Genomic DNA, 6544 nt, shown 5'->3' with positions numbered 1-6544 from the left:
AGGGATCCTGTGTGGTGTCACCCCCCAGGGACTCTGATGTCACCCCAGGGGCTCTGTGTGGTGTCACCCCCCCAGGGATTCTGGTGTCACCCCCCCAGGGATTCTGGTGTCACCCCCAGGGACTCTATGTGACCCCAGAGGCTACGGCTGATCCGTGTCCCCACCCCCCCACGCCCCCCTCGCCTCTGGGGGGGGGTCCCGGGGGTCCCCTCGGGGAGTGACAAGGCCCGGTGGGGGGTGACACAACCCAAGTGGCCCCGCCTGCATGAGCACGGCCAGCCTTGGGGACAGCAGGGCCCGCAGCTTTGGAAACGCTGGGGGGCTCAGGGCATTTTGTGGGAGGTCCGGGGACAGCTCGCGGTGGAGGGGGTGGGGGGGCACTCCCAAATCCTTGCTGTCCCCCCAAAGGAGTAGGGGTCCCCCAGAGCTGTCCCTGCCCTCCCCCCCCGGGTGTGCTGTCCCTCGTGTCGGTGTCCCCGGCTGTTCCCTCCCTCCACCGAGCTCGGGCCCGGGGGGTCCCGGGGCCGCTCCCCCCTCACTGCTGTGCCTGGTGGTCCCTCGCTTCGGCCCCTGTCGCCCAGCGCTATCGTGACTATATCGCCACCGCCCGCTCAATGTCCCGATATTTATCTGTAACTCAGCAGCCAGAGGAGCCCCCGAGCCACTGTGCCAGCCCCGGCTGTCCCCACGCCGTTGTCACCCACTTGGTCTTTCAATAAAATATATGCTTGGTGTGAGCTGGGGACACTGTGGGGACACGGGTGGGGACAGGGTTGGGGACACTGCTTGGTGTGAGCTGGGGACAGTGCTGGTGACAGGGTTGGGGACACTGCAGGGGACAGAGCTGGTGACAGGGTTGGGGACACTGTGCTGGGGCAGTGTTGGGGCACTGCTGGGGACACCCAGGTGAGTTGGGGACAACTAGCGAAGTGGGGACCCCCAGCCCCTTACTTGTCCCTTCGTCCCTTGTCCTTTGCCCCCTGAGGGTTCCCTCTGACCACTTCGGGTGCCACCCCCTGCCCTGGCACTGGGGACACCCGCAGGTGGCCGGGACCTGCTGGAGTTGTGCCACTGGGACAGCTGCATCGTGGCATTGGGGTGGCACCTGTGGGAACCAAGGCACCCCAAACCTCACTCAAGGATACCCCAAAACTCACCCAGAAACACCCCAGAATTCATCTGAGGCACCTCAAATTTCAGCCAGGGACACCCCAAAACTCACCCACTGGGCTCTGTCCCTCCCATTGTCCCCCCCTTGTATAAGGCTGGGACCACCCCGATACCCCGAAGGACCACAGGACCAGGTGGAACTTTCTTATAAATTTATTACATAATAATAATAATAATTAATAATAATAATATAATATAAGAAACATAGATCTCTGTGGGGGATGTGTATCACAACGTCAAGGGCGGGAGGTGAATGGCCGCACCTCCGTGATTCCGGAGAAGGAGAAAGCTCCTCCGAAAATCCATACAAAATTAAGGGTGAAGTCAAACTGACCCTGGGAAATTAAAAACGGAACGAAAACCCACAGGTGAGTCCGGCTTGGGGCAGGGGCGGAACCGAGAATGTGGTGGGGCCGGGCTGTGCACATGCAGCGGGTGTGAGGGCGTGGCACATGCATGGGCAGTGAGGCCGTGGCCGGACAGCAGCCGGACAACGGCCAGACAGTGGCCCCGCCACAGATGGGGCTGGCGAGGCCACCCGTCCCCCCCGTGGGAGCTGAGTGACCCGAGGGGGGTTTTTGCTTTTTGTCACAGTCGGGGGGGAAGGGGATACGGATAGGCGGATGGAAGGGGGAGGTGATGGCGCCGGGCTGGACAACAGAAAAGTATCGACAAGTTTTAGGGGAAAAATCCCTTTGGAAGCAGGGGTAAAGGAAAAGTGTCTCCCTTTGTACAGCGGAAAAACCCGAGTGCTGGAGAAGCCATGGGAAGAATCACAGTAACCGCCACGGCCGAGGGCGGTGCGGCCCGGGGGGGACAGCATGGCCGGGAGGACGGCACGGCCGAGGGGTTGGCATGGCCGAGGCGTGGTCAAGGGGTCAGTCTGGCCAAGGGGCCAAGTGGTGGTCAAAGGGTCAGCACGGTCGAGGGGTTGGCATGGCCAAGCGGTGGTCAAGGGATCGGCACGGCCGATGGGTTGGTGAGGCCAAAGGATTTACCTGGCAAAGGGGTGGTCAAGGAGTCGGCATGGCTGAGGGGTCAACACAGCCAATGGGTTGGCGTGGCTGAAAGATTGGCATGGCCAAAGGGCCAAGGAGTGGTCAAGGGGTCAGCACGGCTGATGGGTTTGCACGGCCGAGGGATTGGCCTGGCAAAGGGGTGGTCAAGGGCTTGGCGTGGCCGATGGATTGACGTGGTCAAGGGTTTGGCATGGCCAAGTGGTGGTCAAGGGATCGAGCATGAGCACTGGGTTGGTAGGGCCAAGGAGTCAATGCGGCCAATGGGTTGGCATGGGCGAGGGGTTGACATGGCTGAAGGATTGGCATGGCCAAAGAGCCAAGGAGTGGTCAAGGGGTCGGCATGGCAGAGAGGTTGGTATGGCCAAAGGGTCAATATGGCCAATGGATTGGCATCGCCAAAGGGCTGAAGGGTGGCCAAGGGGTCAGCATGGCCAATGGGTTGGCATAGCCGAGGGTTTGGCGCGGCTGAGGGGTTGGCATGGCCAAGGGATCGGCATGGCCAGGGTGTGGTCAAGGGGTCAGTATAGCCGAGGGATTAGCATGGCCGAGGGATTGGCATGGCCAAGGGCTCAGCATGGGTGAGGGGTTGGCATGGCCTCTGGCCAAGGGTGCTTTAAGGGTCAGCATGGCTGATGGGTTGACGTGGCCGAGGTATCAGTATGGCTGAGGGGTCAGGGGGTCTGAGAGCTGACCATGGGGTTGGCACAGCCGATGGGTTGGCATGGCCGAGGGTTTGGCATTGCCAAGGGGTCAACCTGGCCAAGGGGCCAGCATGGCCAATGGGTTGGCGTGGCTGGGGGTCAACATGGCCAAGGGGTCGGCACAGCCGATGGGTTGGCGTGGCCGGGGGGTCAGTGTGACCCCAGGATTGGCATGGCCAAAAGTTTGGCATGGCCGATGTGTTGTTGTGACCAAGGGGTCAGTGTGACCCAGGGGCTGGCAGAGCTGGGGGGTGACCAAGGGGTCAGCATGGCTGATGGGTTGGTGTGGCTGAGGGGTCAGTGTGACCCAGGGCCAAGGGGTCAGTGTGACCCAGGGGTCAGTGTGACCCAGGGCCAAGGGGTCAGTGTGACCCAGGGCCAAGGGGTCAGTGTGACCCAGGGGTCAGCATGACTGAGGGTCCAGGCCAGGGTCAGGGGTCAGTTCCCGCTCTGCTTTCTCCTGGATGGCTTTTCCAAAGGCAAGGTGGCCCTGGCTCTGGAGGTGTCTGGAGCGTGGCTGGAGGTGAGGACCCCAGGAATTACTCCGTCCCCGCAGGACGGGGACAGCAGCACTTTGGGAATGGCCACGGGACCAGACCGCGGCCGTGGGGCACCCTGGGGTCCTGGTGGTGGCACTGCCGCACTGGGCAAGTGATCCTGGTTGTGGGCATGGGGCCACCCCGGAGCCGGTGGCACCGCGGGGCACAGGCTGGGAGTGCATAGGGGTACTGGGGGGACACGGAGGGGACACGGAAGGGCTGTGCTGGCAGCTGGAGGGGCCGCCCCGGGCGAAGCCAGTTCGCCCAGGGACCCTGATGGCCTTTTGGAAGTCCCTTGTCCAGTTCTGCCACATCCCCGTGGCGGCGCAGTGGGCAGGGGACAGGGGCGGGCAGCGCAGGGGACAGGGATAAGCGGGGCTGGGGACAGAAATTACGAGGGCAGGGGACAGGGATGGGCAGGGGACAGGGATGAGTGGCACGGTAGACAGGAGTGAGCAGGGCTGTGTACAGGAATTAATGGGATGGGGAACAGGAATGAGCGGGACGGGGCACAGGAATGAGAGAGGCTGGGGACAGGGATGAACGAGACAGGGATGAGTGGCACAGGGGACAGGGACAAACGGGACAAATGGGGACAGGGATGAACGGAATGGGGATGAGCAGGGCTGGGACAGGGATGAGTGGCACAGGGGACAGGGATAAACGGGACAGGAGACAGCGACAGCGGGACGAGGAGGCTGCTGGGACACACCGGGCGGGTTGGTGGCAGCCCCGGGCTCTCTCGGGACGGGCAGCGCGGGTGGAAGTCGCCTTCTCTGGCGTGGGACCTGACTGGGACGAGCCGTGGTGTCCCCGCAGGGCGGGTGACACTCAGTGTTCGCCAACACAGGTACGGCTGCAGCTGCTTCAGCGGGAGCTGGGGGTGCCCGGGCGGGCACGGCCGCGGCTCCGCGGGCGCGGAGCGGGCACCGCCATTTCCACCCTCCGCGGGCGCGGAGGAGGAGGAGGAGGAGGAGGAGGAGGAGGGAGAGGAAGGCTCCTCCGAAATGGCGAGAAGGCGTCCAGCTCTCCCGGTCCCAGAGCGAGCTTAACGCGGAGCGGTTGCGCTCCGCGGGGATTTCGGCCTCTCGCGGCGAGAGGCGTCCGCGGGCGGGTCTCCCTCTCTAGGGGGTGCCCCAAAAAACAGCTGCGGAAGGGGCGGAGACCCGGGACACCCGGCGGAGGATGGCGCCGGGCTGCCCGCGCTCAGGCCACCACTGTCACCTTCCACCGCGCGCCCGTGTGGCCTTGGCGGAGCGGCCGCGCCCAGAGAGGACGCAGGGGTGGCTTCGCGAAGGGGGCACCGGGGCAGCGGTGACACCGAGGGCGCTGGGGGCTGCCGGGGGTGTGGGAGGTGGGGAGGGACAGAGGGGTGGGAACTGGCAGGGACAGGGAAGGGACAAGGAGGGAGGAAAGGGACAAGCAGGGTGGGCAGGGACAGAGCAGGGAGGGTGGTCAGGCAGGCTGGGCAGTGCCATGCAGAGTGGGCAGTGCCAGGCAGAGTAGTCAGTGTCAAGCAGGCTGGGCAGTGCGGTCAGGCAGGGATGGTCAGTGCCAAGCAGAGTGGTCAGTACCAGGCAGGGGTGGTCAGGCAGGGATGGTCAGTGTGGTCAGGCAGGGATGGTCAGTGTGGTCAGGCAGAGCGGTCAGTGTGGTCAGGCAGGGATGGTCAGTGTGGTCAGGCAGAGCGGTCAGTGTGGTCAGGCAGGGATGGTCAGTGTGGTCAGGCAGGGATGGTCAGTGTGGTCAGGCAGAGCGGTCAGTGTGGTCAGGCAGGGATGGTCAGTGTGGTCAGGCAGAGTGGGCAGTGCCAGGCCATGCCAAGGGGCAGCACCGAGGGGACAAGGGTGCCACAGCCGGGACCAGCGGTGGCCGTGCAGGGCTCTGAGGGGACCCCCGTGCCCCCAAGGCGGGGACAGCCCGGCACCCGCACAAGTGCCAGGTGTGGGGTGGCACAGCCACAGCAGCCTCGGGAAGAGACAGCCAAAGGAATTTCAGGGAATTCCCAATTCCACAGCTTGGGAAGTAGCCCGCGCGATGCGACCGGGCGGTGCTCTGCCTGCCATGCGACATTCCTGCGTGCGACATTCCCGCATTCGGCAGTCCTGCTGGGATGCAGAGGGGCCGGGAGCTCCCCGGGATCCCAGGATGTGCGGGACAGCACCGGGGAGGGGGCGGGAGGGTACACAGGGGACACGGAGTGCAGGTGGCACGGGAGGCACAGGATTGTCTAGGATGGGATCTGGGATGGGACCGGTGATGGGATCTGGGATGGGATCTGGGATGGATCTGGGATGAGATCTGGAATGGAGCTGGGATGGGATCTGGAATGAAAGCTGGGATGGGATCTGGGAGGGATCAGGGATGGATCTGGGATGAAATCTGGAATGGAGCTGGGATGGGATCTGGAATGAAAGCTGGGATGGATCAAAGATGGATCTGGGATGGGACCTGGGATGGATCTGGGATGGAAGCTGGGATGGAGCTGGGATGGGATCGGGGATGGATCAAGGATGGAGCTGGGATGGGATCGGGGATGGACCTAGGATGGAGCTGGGATGGGATCGGGGATGGATCTAGGATGGAGCTGGGATGGGATTGGGGATGGACCTAGGATGGAGCTGGGATGGAGCTGGGATGGGATCGGGGATGGATCTAGGATGGAGCTGGGATGGAGCTGGGATGGGATCGGGGATGGATCTAGGATGGAGCTGGGATGGAGCTGGGATGGGATCGGGGATGGATCAAGGATGGAGCTGGGATGGGATCGGGGATGGATCTAGGATGGAGCTGGGATGAATTGGGGATGGAGCTGGGATGGGGCTGGGATGGGATCAGGGATGAAGCTGGGATGGATCTAGGATGGAGCTGGGATGAGATCTGGGGTGGAGCTGGGATGGGAGCTGGGATGGATTTTGGGGCACAAGTGGGATTGATTTGGTGTTCAGGGGGAATGGATTTGGGGGGATGGCACAGTTGGGATGGGTTTGGGGCACAGTTGGGATGTGTTTTGGGGACACAGGTGAGATGGGTTTGGGGCACAGTTGGGATGGGTTTGGGGGTACAGGGGGAGGGCACAAGGTGGGGCTGAGTTTAGAGGGCACAGGAGGGTGGA

Source organism: Cinclus cinclus, chromosome 4, assembly GCF_963662255.1.
Source record: "Cinclus cinclus chromosome 4, bCinCin1.1, whole genome shotgun sequence".
NCBI classification, from domain to species: domain Eukaryota; kingdom Metazoa; phylum Chordata; class Aves; order Passeriformes; family Cinclidae; genus Cinclus; species Cinclus cinclus.
Note: the sequence above shows the minus strand (reverse complement) of the source record.